Below are 19,292 nucleotides of genomic sequence, written 5' to 3'. Positions count from 1 at the left end.
CAATAAGGAAACACTGCCGGGAAAGCATAGAATTCGTAAAAAAAGCAGTTTTAAAATAGAACTGCTTTTTGGTGGCGTGTTCAGATAGGCATGCACGGATCACTGAGATCCGTGCATGCTTATCTGTGGGAAGGGGTGTGAAAGTGTTAAAAATAAAAAATAAAATTGCATGGGGTTCCCCCTCCTAAGCATAATCAGCCACTGGCTCTTTGAGCCGGCCCTGGTTGTAAAAATACAGGGGTAAAAATACGTAGGGTACCCCCATATTTATACAACCAGCACCAGGCTCTGTGTCCAGTCCTGGTTCAAAAAATATGGGGGACAAAAGATATAGGGGTCCCCCGTAATTTTAAAAACCAGCACCGGGCTCCACTAGCTAGAGAGATAATGCCACATCCGGGGGACACTTTTATATTGGTCCCTGTGGCCGTGGCATTACCCCCCAACTAGTTACCCCTGGCCGGGGTTGCCTGGAGGAGTGGGGACCCCTTAAATCAAGGGATCCCCCCCTCCAGGCACCCAAGGACCAGGGGTGAAGCCCGAGGCTGTCCCCCCTATCCCTGGGCGGTGGATGGTGGGCTGATAGCCTTTGTGTAAAAAAAGAATATAGTTTTTTGTGGTAGAACTACAAGTCCCAGCAAGCCTCACCGCAAGCTGGTACTTGGAGAACCACAAGTACCAGTATGCTGGGAAATAATGTGCCCGCTGGTACCTGTAGTTCTACAACAACAAAAAATACCACCCAAAAAACACAAGACACACACCATGAAAGTAAAATTTTATTCAGACACACTTACACACTGTCAAAGTCAGAAAAATATCTCTATGCACACTACCATATTTGCACCTCACACAGGTCCGTGCTGCGCATGCGTGCGCTCTCCCGTACGTGCGCATACTCACAGTCGCGGGCACCCGCAGGCGCACGGTATGCGTATTTACGGTAGAGTTTATGTGATCGTAGCGTGCGACTCAATCGTTACATATTTTCACTATATAATGTATTTTGTAGATCATGGTCCCTTTGATAGATTCTGAAAGTTTAGTTAACATAGCATGTTCCTGAACAGAGGGATCCCTCTTTGTATTGTACGAAGGGTCTAACAGGGGTCATACAGTGGTGTTTGGTACCCATCGGAAGAGTATTTAAATAGCAATATTCCGGTGTTGGTTTGGAGCGGATTAATCGCTCGTGCGAATAGTTATGGACATAAGAAGTTTATGTCCATTTACTATTATTTGTTCTTATTTAGTCATGCGGCGGGAAACTCAGTGTCCCACCCACCTGAACAGTTGGAAGCAGTCACAGCCCACCTGTATGAATCAACCTATGACCTTTTGTTATAATGCGAAGCCGAATTCCTGTGTCCAATGAACAATAAGATTGTAGGGACCATTGAATTGCATTGTGTGTGGGGCATAAATAGGCAGGCCGACCATATCCAGTTCACTCTCTTCAACGGTTCTCATTGCTGATAATCGGGAGCTGGATATCGAGGCGCATGCGATCGTTTCCCTTTGTGCGTAAGTGTTTCTCCGCAACTATATTGATCTTCTTGTTATTGTGGGCCAATTTCTCTCTCTCTCTCTCTCTCCTCCTCTTTTTCTCTTATTTTCATTTAAATAGTAATTGTATTATATTTCCTGTGTAGTTATCTGGTTAGGTAGTCTATGTTATATTGTAGTGTATGATTTGTATTTGTATTAATTCTTTTGCAAGTTTATCATTCAAAATATATACATATTAGGCGTTGGACCCTAAGCCCAGGTATCTGTGTATTTCTTATAGTGTCTAGTATTCTCAGAGCGTCGGTGACGCTAGAACAGCTTTAAAGGTAATAAGGTTATACAGTGTTGCATTTACACTCTATCATCACACTAAGGTTTTTACTGCACAATACACTGTTTATGGTTTAGATACAAAGGTTTAACATTGTGAGCGTCAGCGCCGCTGGTGATCTCCTCGTGGTCCCGAGCGTTCGCTACGCTAGAGCTAATCATTACGTTAGTCAGCAGCCAATAGCATGCCTGCCAGTGATCTCTTGGCCGTGAGCGAACGTGACGCTTGAGCGTCTCGACTACGGCTAAGCGATTGTTACGCAACGTGCGTACCCTTACGGTACTTCATACGTAGATAGCGTACAGTGTTCTTAGACCTCATAAAGGGTATTATATAAGATAAATATTTAGCTTTATCAATTGCGGGCTCGTCCTGTCCTTCACATATCTGCACTAGGTAATTTCAGCAGACATTATCCAGCAGCAAAGGGCGGGAGATCATATTTGCTGTTTGGATAAGCGTCTGCTTCTCTTAGTAAAGGGTGCTGAAGGAATCCGGGAACCGGAGGTAAGAACAAAACGATAGTCTCATTTAAAACTGTTTATTTTTTCTGTCTTGCGTACACACGCACGCACATATATATCTGCATTTCTTTTTCATTTGTGTATTTTCGTATATCACTCTTCCGTTTGCCAGTTTTTATAGTTGATAAACGTGCTAAGAGAGATTTGCCGCTATTTCATAGTTTAAGAGTAAAGGTAATATAGTTAAAGTATAGACAAACACACAGCTGTGCCTGAGAGACAAGGCGAAGTCAGTGTGGTGCGTGGTAGATGATAAAGGATCATCTACATTGATAAACGTATAAATTGTGTTACGGTGGATCTTTGCTTTGCGTACACGTGTCTCTAACAAAAGACTGAGACTTGTGTACGCAACCCAAGGGCCGACGCACGCAGCGTATATTACGCAACGGAGCGTACGGGTACGCCCACGTAACTCAAATCACAAGCGTCAAATTTTTTTTTTTTTCAACGCGATAAATAGCGCAACGCGGTAAATAACGCAAGGCAATAAATCGCGCAAATCTATTTTTAACATTCGAAATTTAAATTAACAGTTCCTTCTCCTAATTTGTAACACATCTGGTCTGAAGAAAATTTCTGCGCAGAAATAGAAATAGAAACAAAAGTGTATATGTGGTGAGTGAGTGTTTGTTTTTACAATTTTTGAGGTTGAACCACAAGAAAAGTCGAGTTCTCGTGAGGTACATGCGTGTAAGTGACGTACATGGTGGCTAGGGAGGCATCCCTGGTTAAAACATACAATTTGAGCATTAGAGTGTAGCAGACCAGGAGGTCATACTGTAACAGACCAGGAGGTCATAGCAGACCAGCAGGTTCAGGTACAGCAGACAAGGAAGTCCGCTATACAGTCCACAGGCACAACACCAAGAAAGGGTTGGTGCAACACCCATATAGGCCATACAAGCTCTGGCTGAAGGAATTCGCAGCCGCAATTTTCGATTCCACTGGTCGCTCCGTACATAAGATTAGTTGCTTATGTGCTGAACGATTGTACCGCACGTAATTGTGTGCATTAGTAAACCTGACCGGTACTATTTGTGTACGAAGGTCATAAACGCTATTTGTACATTCTAACGTGATTTGTGTAATTTTTTTTATTTTAAGGGAAGTTCGCTGCTCACTCAGGAACTATCCAACAACCAATAGTTACTGGAAAGAGTAAGTGTTCTTCGGATCACCCTCACAGGTTCCAGTAAATAGAGGTTCAGGTCGCAGGGGCCCTAGGTCGAGTACGCCAGCACCATATCGGTGTGATCAGGTCGTATTGGTCGGCGTGGGCGAGTGAGTGGGGTACTCGGTAAACCACCACCGTCAGCCTATTTTGAACATTTTGGTTTGCGTAAGGGTTGGTTGAATAAAGCAACACCTTCGAACTATGGGGGCCACTTGTTCAGGTAGGGGGCGATCAACCTCGGTTCGGGTTGATTCAGTGAACCGACCAGTCGGGTCGGCAAGATACGTAATGTGTGAGAAATACGGAAGTCACACAGAAGCTTTATGTGATGAATGGGAGAGAATGACGGTACATGACGGGGAGAAATTCCCAAGAGTAGGTAGCTTCAGCACAGAAGTGTTAACGAATTTAAGGAGAAGGATATGTCTCATTAAATCAGCCAAGAGACGAATCAAGCATTATGATTATTTACAGTTGTGGCAACAGGAGGGTGACATACAGAGATGATTGGCTCAGGCGGCGGGATCTGGCTCGATCAGAAAACTGATAGCCACGGCCCCACCGCCATCATATATATCGGGAGAAAAATTGGTTGCGGAGAATGACGCATTAAGGTGTAACAAACAAACACTTAGCAACTGTGTAAATGTTAAAGATAATGTTAACCAATTAACCAATGCAAGTATTAACCCGTGCAAGTTGTACCCTGTTTTGAACTTTCCTCAGGAGTGTGATCAAGAGGACGAATCGGCAACAATTTCAGCGCTCTCTCTAGCAGCCACCATAGCAGAGACCACTGTAGGCACAGCTCAACCCCCGAGATTAGTAACGAAAGCCCCTAGCGGAGGGATAGGTGAGGTCGTATCAACGGGTAAGTACGGCACCATACACTATGCTGAAACTATTTCACCACAGCCTGTAGAATCTACACAGGATGAGGTTGTTAGAGTTAATCCTGTTAAGGTAATAGTAGTTCCAAATGGGAAAACAGACACTTCAGGAGTCACTCCTGTTAGGAACATTGCCATGTACAGCCCATTTTCCCGAATGGAATTAAGGACCATAGTGTCGGAATTCCCTGACCCTAGAAAAGACTTAGTAGCCAGCCAAAAATACATCAGAGACCTAGGTAACACTGTAGAGCCCAACAATAAAGACTGGCAGATATTGCTGAGAGCATGTTTACCCTCCAATGTCGACGCAGCTCAATTTTTAGCTGACTGTGGATTAGATCAGGATGTCCCTCTTACAGATGCGTACAACAAAGACAATGTAAAAAGAATAAGCTTACAGTTAAAAGAGTATTTCCCAGCCGTAGTTAAATGGAACAAAATATTCTCCATTAAACAGAAGGAGTCAGAAACAGCTGCAGAGTATTTTCACAGAGCATTATCAGAAATGGCAAAATACACAGGCATAGAGGACATTAAAACAAACATAAACCATCGAGAAGTAGCAGTATCGGTACTGATGGATGGTTTAAAAGAATCATTGAAGACTAGGGTACAGACCACACAACCATGTTGGCGAGGTCTGTCTGTGGCTACTTTGAGAGAGGCTGCTATTGATCACGATAGGAACATCACCAGACACAGGGAACAACAAGGTGATAAGTTAATGGCAGTAAGTATACAGGCCCTGACCACAAGGCAGCCTCTGTTTATACCACCAAACCCTGTGGGTAAGTCAAATGTGGTTACTTGTTATTCTTGTCATAAACAGGGACACATGGCACGAGATTGTAGAATGAAGAATTCACGAAACTCATACCAACCCCCTAGACAACGACACGACACACGACATTGGGAGCAAGGTCCGCAGAAACGGAGTTATGAGCCACATACAGGGGAAACAAAAAGATACCCCCCGAACAGAGACTGGCAAGCCTCTGGTAGCTCCCAATTAACTCCATCACAAGTAGTTGCTGCCAGCGGGATTCAGGGAGGTCACCATACCCAATAGGGGTGTGGCCATACCTGCAATCTGCAGCCAGTAAAATTGATTGCAAGCCTTGAAAGTGAACCAGAAATTGCAATCAATGTAGCTGGTAAATCATTAAACTTTCTTGTAGACACAGGGGCGGCCAAATCAGTGATAAATTCGACAGTGGGCATGAGAACCACTGGTAAGACAATTCCAGCCATAGGGGTAACGGGAGTAGTCCAGCACTACCCTGTTAGCAAACCAGCCGAGATTACAGTAGGGCCTTTACATACCAAGCATTCCTTTTTGCTGGCTGCATCGGCACCGACTAATCTCCTGGGAAGAGACTTACTGTGTAAAATGGGGTGCGTCATTTATTGTACTCCTGAAGGTGTATTCTTGGACATACCTGAGAATCACGCTCAGGAAGTGCGAGACATGTTAGACTCCCCGTCAAAATTAATGTCACATACCATTATGACAAATAGGACTCCCTCCCAAGTAGAAGAAATGACATCTCAGATACCAGAGTCACTTTGGACTAAAGATGGACAGGACACTGGATTAATGGCAAACGTAGCTCCGGTAGTTGTACAAGTAAAAGATGGTAGGATAGCTCCAAAAATCCCACAGTACCCTCTGAAGCCAGAGGTGGAGTTAGGAGTGTATCCCGTAATAGAGCGCTTGCTACAACAGGGCATTCTGGTAAGAACGTCCAGCACTGCCAATAGTCCCATCTTCCCTGTTAAAAAGAGTGGGGGGAGGGGTTACCGGCTAGTGCAGGATCTAAGGGGGATTAACAAAATAGTTGAGAGTCAGTTCCCCGTAGTGCCAAATCCAGCTGTCATCCTAATGCAAATCCCTCCCACTGCGAAATTTTTCACTGTTATTGACCTCTGCTCCGCTTTCTTTTCGGTACCTCTGCACCCTGACAGTCAATATTTGTTTGCATTTACATACAGAGGAGTCCAATACACATGGACTCGATTACCACAAGGATTCATAGATAGCCCAAGTATATTTTCTCAGGCTTTGCATGATTGTTTACAGTCTTTCCAACCAGTGAGTGGATCAGTATTAATACAGTACGTGGATGATCTACTACTGTGTTCTGATTCATTGGAAGCATCCCTGAAGGATACGAAACAGCTCCTGTTTCATCTTTCAGACACAGGACACAAGGTTTCCAAAGACAAGTTGCAATTATGCCAAACTAAGGTAAAATATTTGGGTCACTGTTTAACACAAGGACTGAGACACCTGACCGCTGATAGAATTCAAGCAATTAGAGACATGACTCTGCCACAAACCCAGCAACAGATCAGAACATTTTTAGGAATGTGTGGGTATTGCCGTAACTGGATCCCAGGGTTTTCCATCCTAGAGTTACCCTTGCAGGAGATGGTCTCCTCAAACAAACCTGATCGGATTTCGCATACAGACGAGTCTGAGACAGCATTTGAGAGACTTAAACAGTGCCTAACGCAGGCACCAGCATTAGGTATGCCTGACTATGGGAAACCCTTTGAACTATACGGAACAGAAAGTGCTGGTTGCGCGGCAGGCGTACTAACCCAAAAGCACGGTGATGCCAGCAGGCCGGTAGCATATTACAGCGCTCAGCTAGATACGGTAGCGCGATCCCTCCCCACATGCTTGCGAAGCGTTGCTGCGATAGCATTGCTAGTAACGAAAAGCGAAGACGTCGTGCTAGGTCACAACCTCACAATTCATACACCACATGCAGTGTCAGCCTTGTTAAATTCTGCACAAACCAGACACGTCTCATCAGCGCGGTTTACAAGATGGGAATTGGCACTAATGGCCCCCGTAAACATCACCATAAGGAGATGCAGCGCATTAAATCCTGCAACATATCTCCCCGGTGTGCCTGGACAGGCACAAAGGGTGGAGGATGAGAGTGGTGGGGAAGGAGAATTTAACACAAAGGAAGACACTCATGATTGTATGGAATATTTGACCCAAAATTTTACCGCAAGGCCTGACATCAGTGACAACCCACTGGAAGATGTAGAACTTACGTTCTACACGGACGGTAGTTGTCATAGACAGTCAGACTTGGGGGACTTGAGTACTGGATACGCAGTCGTAGATGACCAAGGCACCATAGAAGCGGAACCGCTAGGCCCACCTCACTCAGCCCAGGTTGCTGAACTGGTCGCCCTAACCAGAGCATGTGAATTGGCTAAGGGCAAATCAGCCAATATCTACACCGATTCTAGATACGCATTCGGGGTAGTCCATGATTTCGGAGCCCTATGGCGCCTCAGAAATTTCATGACGGCAGCTGGTACACCGGTAGCGCATGCAGCTCACATAAAAAGGCTTCTAACAGCGATACAGGAACCCGACAGAGTGGCTGTTATCAAATGTAAAGCACATACATATAGCCAAGACCCAGTATCACTTGGTAACAGCCGAGCAGACGAAGCTGCTAAATTAGCAGCTGCTACCCCCAGACAGACAGACACCACACAACTGATGGTATTTAATACCATCAACACACAGAAGTTGTGTGAGATGCAAAATTTGTGTTCAACACAGGAAAAGGCAGTCTGGAAGGCAAAGGGATATGGTCAGGAGTCCTCAGGACTCTGGACGGATGGACACGGTAAACCAGTGGCCCCCAAAGCATACCTTCCATGCTTAGCTGAGGCAGCTCACGGGCTGACTCATCTGGGCAAGGAAGGGATGTGCAAGTTGGTAAGAGCATATTGGTGTGCCCCAGGATTTTCTTCTCATGCGAGTAAAAGGGCAATGTCATGCCTTACCTGTCTGAGAAAGAACATCGGAAAGGCAATACCTACAGAACCATCTCATATCCCACCTGCCGGCGGCCCTTTCCAGGTAATACAGATTGACTTTATTCAATTACCCCCTTGTCGAAATTTGAAATATGTACTTGTTTGTATAGATGTTTTCTCAAATTGGGTCGAAGCATTTCCAGCGGCCACAAATACCGCTATGTTTACTGCTAAGAAAATTGTGCAGGAATTTGTATGTAGATATGGTATCCCTAGAATTATCGAAAGTGATAGGGGTACCCATTTTACAGGTGATGTCTTTCAAGGAATGTGTAAATTGATGGGAATTGATAGCAAGCTGCACACTCCATACCGTCCACAGGCGAGTGCGAAAGTGGAAAGAGTGAACAGCACTATTAAAAATAAACTGAGTAAAGTGATGGCAGAGACAGGATTGACATGGCCAGAAGCTTTACCCATTGTACTGTACAGCATCAGAACCACTCCCAGGTCCCCTCTTAATCTGTCTCCCTTTGAAATCTTGTTTGGTCGACAACCGCATGTTATGATTAACCCTCAGGATGATTTGAAGTGTAACAATGAAGTGACTGTAAAATACTTGATTAACATGAGTAAACAGTTAAGGAATCAAAATGATAATCTGAAGTTAGTGATTCCTGATTTACCTGATAGTAATTGTCATGACATTGAACCTGGGGATTATGTAATGATACGGAATTTTCTACGCTCAGGTTGCCTTATTGACAGATGGGAAGGACCATACCAGGTCTTATTGACTAGCACTACAGCATTGAAGGTTGCTGAGAGAGAGACTTGGGTTCATTCGTCCCACTGTAAAAAGGTTGCTGATCCAGAGAGGTCCCGTGATAAGGAACAGACGGTAGAGGTTGTATCACTGGAGTGTCTGTTCCAGGAGGACTGAGGCGGCACCTGAGCATTAAAAAATCGCAAGACCAAAAGCAGTTGTCGATCCCCTGTTCCCTTTTATTGTTTTTCTCCAACTCCCCATCCCCTCTCCCTCAAATTATTTTTTTTCCCCCTTCTCATTCTTCTCCGTTTCCTCCTACAAGATGGACTTGCCCCAAGAGACTGTGATCCGGATTTTCCTGTTGACCATGATGTTGACCAGAGCAGTCTGTTCCGGCGAGAGTACCATGGAGGTCGAGAGAGGTTCTGGAATGGGTTCTGATGACAGAGATGGAGGCGTAGTTTTCCAAGAACAACATAATCAACAAGCAAAGGCGAGTATCAGAAAACGATCCGATAGCATTGACCATAGAAGGAATTGTGAAGGATTGTTAGCTGAAGAAAACTGTATCTGTCGGCTCTGTAACAATGTCATTGAGGATGGGTGCATAAAGAAATGCCAATCCAGTTTTAATATCCATATGGACCGGCATCCATTGAGTGACTATCACTCCTTAGTGGGTAGTGTGTTAAATAAAACAGATTGTTGGGTATGCTCTCAAGTACCTCAAGGTCATAGCAAATCAGGGCTAGTACCATTTCCTTTAACATTAGGGGAGGTACTTGAGTTAAGTGGTGGGAGACCGGTGGACAGGAGGTTTAATATCTCCAGCCCTCCTAGTTTGAAGCTCCACCAATACCATGTGGATAGGTCCCTATTATGTTTTAACATCTCCAATCCCCGAAAGCCGGGAAATTGGGAAGTGTCATGGAGTAATCAAACCATGACCTTTTCGCATAGAGCAGATAGAATGCCTACAGATACAGAGCTTATACGCCACATAGCCAGTAGAGGAAAATCTTTCCGGTATAGGTATACCTTAGGAAATAGGATTACGAGAGTTGGAGAGGTATCACCAGGATACTGTGCACATATCGTACAACCTGATACGTGTACTAAGCAGATGGAAGAATTAGGGTTAGGAGATTTCACATGGAAGGTGTGTAATATGGTTATGTCCTACTCCGTCCCATATGTTCTCCCCGATGATGCATATTTCATATGCGGGAGGAAGGCGTATAAGTGGCTTGCCCCAAACTCTGAAGGATTGTGTTATATTGGAAAGGTACTGCCTGAAGTAATGACTGTATCACATGACAAAATGAAAGACATACACCGTGTTGCCCAAACTCCTTATACTCACACCCATTACGAGCACGTAGTTAAACGACACCTGATAGAAAGAACAGAGCATCCGGCCTCTGACATGATCCATGAATCCACCGGGATTCAGTTTCTAATCGCGTTAGACATCACTCGCACCGCTAGAGGAGTGTTGAATTATAAATACATATCTGCGCTCGCCAATTTGTTAGATAATATCACTGAAATGTATGATGACACGTTTAGGTATACTGGAAGGGAACTTCAAGCTTATAAAACAGAACTGGTACAGCATAGAATGGTTCTTAATTACCTCACAGCAGTGACAGGCGGATATTGTGTCACACTGGCAACACAATACGGCGTGAAATGTTGCACATATATTACGAATAGCACCGAGGACCCGGTCGAGGTCATAGACCAAAAGATGGACGATATTCTCCAACTGAAGTGGGAATTTCGCAGGAGACACAATCTCACTCTTGCTGCTGTAGGTAATGAGCTGACTGGTTGGGTGTCATGGTTGAACCCGCGAAATTGGTTCTCTGGTTTAGGAGACTGGGCTCAAGGAGTCATAATGGATGTTGGGAAGTTTCTCCTATGTATCTTAGGTGTTATCATAACGATCGGTTTGATATTTAGATGCGGTCAGGCTTTAATGAGGTGCAATCGTCGTACTAGGGTAATGAGTTTAAGGAGCAGGGAAACTGTAATTCCAATGGACTTGATTTATGACCCAAATGTAGAAACAATGATGTGATGAAAATGCGATTTCTACGGTCCGTTTCTTTCACCTGTTTTTCCGTTTCCTCCAAGGTAAAAAGACCCACTTGGACGAGGAATTTGATGAGCCGATATACAGACAACAGAGAGATTAAAGAAGAAGTTTTGACAACCTGATACACAGATTTTTGATGAACTATGCCATGGATCCCCAGTTTCCCTAGAAATTTTAAAATTACGCTAGCCCAACACTTTTGTAAATCTATGGACATTGACAGCTTTTGCTCGCACCTTATGGGCAAAAGCACAAAGAAGACTGCATTCAACAGACACCAAACAAGACCTCAATCGACGAATGTACATTTACCTGACATAGAATACCACCGCATGTACCGTAATTATGTCTTTTCTTCATTTCTACAACCCTCAGGTAATGACACACATAGTCGATAGGGAATACAGGCACAGATATCAGCAATCACATATCTCCCCCATTCATGTATCATCAACTAAAATGTGCTCCCCCATTTTGTTACAACCAAAGCCGAAAAGAGCTCGGTAAAGTTTGACAGCCCATCCACAGACCCGTACCACGGGATAAGAAGGAATTCAAATGTATACTTCGCAATACCTCGAAGCTTGATTTAAAACACGTACGGCACGATGATACATGACCCCCAAGCACGGATTCATACACACATGCTTCTGCTATCTCACTAGGTCATACCCTTTTCCTACCTTATCCTCTCCTCCCCTACCCAACCATGTAAATGTATTAACCCCTGACATATATTTTTCTCTTTTTGAAATGTTTTAGAAGGTGGCAGTTATTATTGACTGCCAAAGGGTGGACTGTCAAAGTCAGAAAAATATCTCTATGCACACTACCATATTTGCACCTCACACAGGTCCGTGCTGCGCATGCGTGCGCTCTCCCGTACGTGCGCATACTCACAGTCGCGGGCACCCGCAGGCGCACGGTATGCGTATTTACGGTAGAGTTTATGTGATCGTAGCGTGCGACTCAATCGTTACATATTTTCACTATATAATGTATTTTGTAGATCATGGTCCCTTTGATAGATTCTGAAAGTTTAGTTAACATAGCATGTTCCTGAACAGAGGGATCCCTCTTTGTATTGTACGAAGGGTCTAACAGGGGTCATACAGTGGTGTTTGGTACCCATCGGAAGAGTATTTAAATAGCAATATTCCGGTGTTGGTTTGGAGCGGATTAATCGCTCGTGCGAATAGTTATGGACATAAGAAGTTTATGTCCATTTACTATTATTTGTTCTTATTTAGTCATGCGGCGGGAAACTCAGTGTCCCACCAACCTGAACAGTTGGAAGCAGTCACAGCCCACCTGTATGAATCAACCTATGACCTTTTGTTATAATGCGAAGCCGAATTCCTGTGTCCAATGAACAATAAGATTGTAGGGACCATTGAATTGCATTGTGTGTGGGGCATAAATAGGCAGGCCGACCATATCCAGTTCACTCTCTTCAACGGTTCTCATTGCTGATAATCGGGAGCTGGATATCGAGTCGCATGCGATCGTTTCCCTTTGTGCGTAAGTGTTTCTCCGCAACTATATTGATCTTCTTGTTATTGTGGGCCAATTTCTCTCTCTCTCTCTCTCCTCCTCTTTTTCTCTTATTTTCCTTTAAATAGTAATTGTATTATATTCCCTGTGTAGTTATCTGGTTAGGTAGTCTATGTTATATTGTAGTGTATGATTTGTATTTGTATTAATTCTTTTGCAAGTTTATCATTCAAAATATATACATATTAGGCGTTGGACCCTAAGCCCAGGTATCTGTGTATTTCTTATAGTGTCTAGTATTCTCAGAGCGTCGGTGACGCTAGAACAGCTTTAAAGGTAATAAGGTTATACAGTGTTGCATTTACACTCTATCATCACACTAAGGTTTTTACTGCACAATACACTGTTTATGGTTTAGATACAAAGGTTTAACATTGTGAGCGTCAGCGCCGCTGGTGATCTCCTCGTGGTCCCGAGCGTTCGCTACGCTAGAGCTAATCATTACGTTAGTCAGCAGCCAATAGCGTGCCTGCCAGTGATCTCTTGGCCGTGAGCGAACGTGACGCTTGAGCGTCTCGACTACGGCTAAGCGATTGTTACGCAACGTGCGTACCCTTACGGTACTTCATACGTAGATAGCGTACAGTGTTCTTAGACCTCATAAAGGGTATTATATAAGATAAATATTTAGCTTTATCAACACTCACATACTTACCTACCTCCAACGCTGAGATTCACGTCCACTTGTCCATATAGAATTCACAGGGACCTGTAAAAAAAAATATATACTTACAACCAATCCAGTGAAGATCTGTCCTCTTCTTTCACGAAGTAATCCAGGGACTTGAATAAAATAAAAAATGAAAACTCAATCCACGCACTTACAGGGGTTCCATATTTACACATGGAACCCCTTTCCCCGAATGCCGGGACCCCCCGTGAATGCTGTCACTGAAGGTCCTGCCAGCCAATCAGGGAGCGCCACGTCATGGCGCTCTCCTGATTGGCTGTGCGCTCCTAGCCTGTCAATCAGGAGGAGCGCACTGGCTAGAATGGAGCTTAGCGCAGCTACATTCTACCCAATGATGGGAACTTTGCGGTCTGCGGTAAACCGCAAAGTTAATTGGGGTCACTCTTGTGGGTCAGGCAGTGGTGTTTAAGTGAGATGCAAACTTGACTTATGGAGCAGAGATTAACGGGCATGTATTTTTCATCAGTTCAGAATTGGCCTATCTTCATTCACAGTGATGGCCTTTGTGGCACACATTTTAAGGCAGATCAATTAATCAGCGAGCCCATAAACACAGAGCAGAGATGCTATTGACGCTACCGCTGGGTGCCCCAGGCTTCTGACTGCTGGATCAGCCATCGCCACTGGAGTTGGAAGATGCGTTTCACCCATCACAAACAGGCTTGGTCACTTCCTGGAAGTGACCAAGCCCGTTTGAGATGGGTGAAATGCGTCTTCTGACTCCAGCAGCGATATCGGATCCAGCGGTCAGAATCCCGGGGCACCCAGCGGTAGCATCAATAGTGGTAAGTGTAACACAACCCCCTATACCCAGACCTGAGTGAGCATTCTAAACGCTAAACAGCAGCAGCAGCGGGGACGGGGAGATCTATCTCACGCCCTACGAGCTCACTGCCAATCACCAGTCTCCGCTTCAAATATATTATTTTGTCCCCTCTTTATCGGAAGGGGGATACTTTGTTTTGATGTGCATGTTTTCACTGGTTAACCTGCACTAATAGCAGTATGGTATGTGTGGTAAACAGACCTGTGTTGATATATATCTTTTACTCAGAAGGATCACTAGTCCGATGTTCTTATGGGCAGGTACGTGCAGTAAAATTCACACTAATTGGCACACCTTTGTACACTGTCTGTCAAACTTTAACAACAGCAACCTAGCCCTGGCATATACAACCAGTACAACCAGATCGATCAGATGGCAGACCAGTTTTTTTGAATAGGAGGTTTAAACGCACCCTCTGTCAGCAACCTGTGTATAACAAAATTTTATATGTGTTGATTCATTCATTGATTTACCTCTATGACCCATTTGTGTGGAATTAGCCATCACTGTGAAGACAGGCTCATTCTTAATTGATGAAAAGTGCATGATCTTTATCTCTGCTCTGTGAGTCAAGGTTGGTCAGCAACTCTTGGATGATAGAAGTTTATATGGGCTCGTTGATTCATTGATCTGCTTTAAAATGTGTGCAACAAAGGCCATCACTGTGAAGATAGGCCAATTCTGAATTGATGAAAAATGCATGCCCGTTAATCTCTGCTCCATAAATCAAGTTTGCCTCTCACCTAAACACCACTGCCTGACCCACAAAGCTTAAAACTGCACAGGCATATAAATAGTCCACTAATATAGAGTATATAAGACACATTCTTGCTAACAACTTTGCTGTTTGACAACATTCTAATACAAATCTTGCTCTGCCTTGTCTGTCTGTTTTTGATACTTCATCCTATACAGAAGGGCAACAATTGTTATCAACAGGTTTCACAAGTACTACAGGCCGATTTGGACAGAATAATTCTAATGCAATACTTGTTTTGATACAGAGGAACAGGGGCGCTGCCTTCGGAGAACACTTACCTTTCCCATTCAGGACTCTCATTAGTGATTTGGGGGACGTTCTCCCACGGCAGTTTTCCAACTGGCGGGACATCTGTTCACCATCTAACACCAAAAGCAGATCCATCTTATCGCCACTCTTTGATTACTTTCTTCTGAACTTTCATCAATGATTCGAGAGATGGACGCATGTAAATATGCAAAACCTACTATCATACCTCACTGCTCGTGCCCAATCTCGTCCGATCTTGGAAGACAAACAGTAGAGGGCCGGGTCAGTACTTGGTAGGTGGCTACCAGGGAAGACTCGGTGCAGTAGGTTGAAAACCTAGGAACAACTCCAGTCTAACATTGAAAGCAGAATCATACTTTCTCTTGCATCTGATCTCTGGGACTCCGGGCACCCCACCTTCTATCGGGCCTATTCATTTCTGGCGTTGCAAATACACAATCTATATGTGGTCCCCACAAGATTAACACTGTACACGGCGCTCTTCTCACTGCCGGTGATCTCCCAATTAGCAGGAAATAGATACTTCTGACAGTTTTCAGTCATACTGCCAATCGCCTTTTAAATCATTGTTATGTTGTATGTTATGTCCATGTGTCGTAGGAGAATAATCTCTTAAGTGTCCTTATTAAATGTTAAGTTTTAATTTCATAATTTACACATTGTAATTAATTATACCAAGAGTGCGCCCACAAAGAAGTCTTCTTTCTTCTTCTTGTTAACAGGTGTACAGTAAGCAATTCCTGACTTCAGGGTGCACCAGCAGTCAAATTCACAATGGACTTTGCCAAAATATCTAAGGTATACTGGTAATAGTATCAATTCTAGAGATTATATACCAGTGCGGAATCAAACCTAGACCTTTAGCAGAGTTTTTTACCAACCCAGATTTAAGAGGAGACTACATTCTAATCTGGATTTGCACTGGAGACAAATGGAAAACTACCTTCAACCCCAGGGATGGGAACAATGAATATTCAGTCATGACCATCAGATTGTGTAATACTCCAGCCATGTTCCAACACTCCTCTACTCTATTGTCTAGGGCTGTATTCTAGCTAGACAATATTTTAATCTTCTCAAAGGATTTGGAGATTTGCATCTACAAGTAAAAGAAGTGTTTCTCGGATTGCATTTCTAACTGTTGTTTTGCAAGCAAGTTGGAGAAATACATCTCAGTAGTGTCTACCATACCCTTTCTTGGACCCATAAAAACGTCAATTAGTTCTTGACTGCTCTTTCACACCACCTTGAAGGCTATTTAGAGGATTTTCAGCTTCACAAATTTTTACCAGAAGATTTTCAGGGGATTATCCACTCTCGTCACACCACTCACAGCTGTTACTTGTAAGGGTGCCAATCCCACTCAGTAGTCAATGGAGGTCAGTTCAGCTTTAAACTTCTCAAACAGACCTTTCTTTCAGTGCTGGTCTTAAAGCACTCTGATTTCACTCAACCATTTATTCTTGAGGTAGCTACCTCTACATAGGGAGTTGGAACAGTGTTCTCCCAACAGTGCGAAGATGGAAAAATGCATCCTTGTGGCTGTTTTTCTTACTAGCCATTAAACTTGCACTTGAGAAGGGGCGATACCTACTGGAAAGTAGTGAGCTACCCTGGAACTTTACAGATCACAAGAATTTCTTCCTCAAATGCCCTCTGTTTATTCATTTCTTCCCAATTATGGAATGCATTCTTCAGGCCGCAAGGCCAGCTTGGGAGTTTGACATTCTTGGAAGCCTTCAACTGTTGCCGGATTTCTCTGCCATGCCTATCTCCAAACGCAAAGTCAAGGCTACAATTAATTTGTCCCTCCATTCTCTGGAGGTCCAGTACCATTGGGTATTTCCAGTTAAATTTATCAACCAACATGAGGATTCTTCATATATCATTCACACCTTAGATGCCGGAATTAAACTTATCAAATTGGGACATTTATGTCAAGTTGCCATCTGCAACTAAAAAGATTTCTTCTCCTCAACCTGAATGGTTCACATACTGACTAGTCACTATTTTCCTGCTTTTGGACTTTTTGGTTTCTCTTTTAGGGTTGATTGGACTATGGCTGCCGTGCTTTATATGATCTCATCACTGACTGGATCCCCTGTGGATATATGAGTACCTGTGATGGCTATATATCTTTGTGCATTAATATCTTATTTTCAAGTTACTGTATATTTTGATGTTTAAGCCATATTTGTGCCATTTACTGTTTTTTCCTTGTTATACATGGTTTTCTCTGAACACGGGTGGTGGCAAGTGATAGTTCTGCTTTACTCACTCCTCTTTTACTGTAATTTTTCCCCCTGCAGTAAACAGTTTGTTTTTCCCTTCTTTTCTCCGCATCCTCCAGTCCCTCTCCCTGTTCTAATATTTATGTGATAAATACTATGTAGTTCTCTTTTTTGTATGTACTGTTTTTTTTGTACTCTATCATTGCTCTTTTTTTAGCTTAATGTTGCAGGCTTTTTTCTTAAATGCTACAGGTCTGAACTCTCCCAACAAATGCAGGTTATCTTTGTCCACTGTCCACAAAAAGGGGGTGGATGTGATCGCCTTGCATGAGACCACTTCTCCTCCTTAGGTCCGCCAATTATTGTGATCAAAGGTACCCTATGGGTTATTTTGCAAATAGCCCTTTTAAGTGTAATGAGGTTGCCACTCTTTTTGGAATGCTGTTTCTGTTGTTTTACATTCTCAATTTGCAGCTAGAAGTGGACGTCATCTTATTTAACTGGTATATTGGTGGATAAGTGGGTTACACTTGATTCTGTCTACGTCACTAACTCTAATCTGGTCCAATTTCTCAGGAACATTTGTTTGGATATGCAAAAATAAGGAAGAATCTCTATTATTGTCTTAGGAGAGTTTAATTTAGTTCTGGATCCTAAATGAGGTAAATCTTGGTAGTCCTGAGCTAATATAACTAAGTCTCAAATTTGACCCTTACCTTCTTTCCATAACCTCTTGGCAGAATTTGATTTATACAATGTTTGGTAGGTGCTGAATCCAACTGGCCGGAATTATACTTATTTCTTCCAGTGACATGCGGTCAGGTGATGCAAAATTCAACTAATCTCATATAATAGCCCTGTGATTATGTGCCTGGCCCTCTAATGCTGGGCGTGGCTAGGAGCTCTCATTGGGTTAGCAGCAGGTCCATCACACCCAGTCCACAGCTGATTGGCCGAGAAACGCCCTCCCACACAGGTTACATCCAATGGGAGGCTCTGCCCTTTGGCTGCTGTGTTTTCACAGAGCAGGATTAGCAATGGGACTGATGGAGCTGCAGCTCCAGCCCCACACCCCAAAATGGGCCCACTGCATCTGCAGCATCACACCCTCCAACACTTTACACATAAACATTGATACAAATTCGAGAAAGGGGCGTGGTCACGGGTACAGCGGCGTGACCACGCCCCTTTTCATATACTTTCAATGGAAGCTTGGAGAGTCAAAAATCGGTACAGACCATAAAAAAAAGGGACTGTACCTGGAGGGTATGCCACTGCATCTGCAGCACGTCTCTGCACTGTAGATAGGGGGGAAAAACAATCCTTTTACTGCAGCGTCCTATGGGGGTCGTTCCAAGTTGATCGCTAGCTGCATTCGTTCGCTGTGCAGCGATCAGCCAAAAACTCAAAACTTCTGCGCATGAGTATGCAGCGCAATGCGCACGTGCGGCGTACTATTACAATGAACAATGTAGTTTTACACAGGGTCTAGCGATTCTTTTCAGTTGCACATGCAGCCGCAGAGTGATTGACACGAAGAGGACGTTTCTGGGTGTCAACTAACCGTTTTCAGGGAGTGTTTGGAAAAACACAGGCGTGGCTGGCCGAACGCAGGGCGTGTTCATGACGTCAAATCAGGAACCGAATGGTCTGAAGTGATCGCAAGCGCCGAGTAGGTCTGAAGCTACTCTGAAACTGCACAAAATATTTTTGTACCAGCTCTCCGATCCCTTCATTCGCACTTCTGCTAGGCTTTAAAACACTCCCAGTGGGAGGCGGCATAGCGTTTGCATGGCTGCTAAAAACTGCAAGCGAGCGATCAACTCGGAATGACCACCAATGTCTTGCTGCCAGTCCACCT

At 43.9% G+C, this 19,292-nt stretch overlaps 1 pseudogene; it reads left to right on the top strand.

The window, feature by feature from the left end:
- The first annotated feature begins 15,391 nt into the window (after positions 1 to 15,391).
- LOC134971538 (5S ribosomal RNA) lies at positions 15,392 to 15,509 on the top strand (annotated as a pseudogene).
- Positions 15,510 to 19,292: the final 3,783 nt, after the last annotated feature.

The sequence above is a fragment of the Pseudophryne corroboree genome, chromosome 11 (assembly GCF_028390025.1).
Source record: "Pseudophryne corroboree isolate aPseCor3 chromosome 11, aPseCor3.hap2, whole genome shotgun sequence".
Lineage (NCBI taxonomy): Eukaryota > Metazoa > Chordata > Amphibia > Anura > Myobatrachidae > Pseudophryne > Pseudophryne corroboree.
The sequence above is the reverse complement of the archived record's forward strand: the minus strand, read 5'-3'. Positions and strand labels throughout refer to the sequence as shown.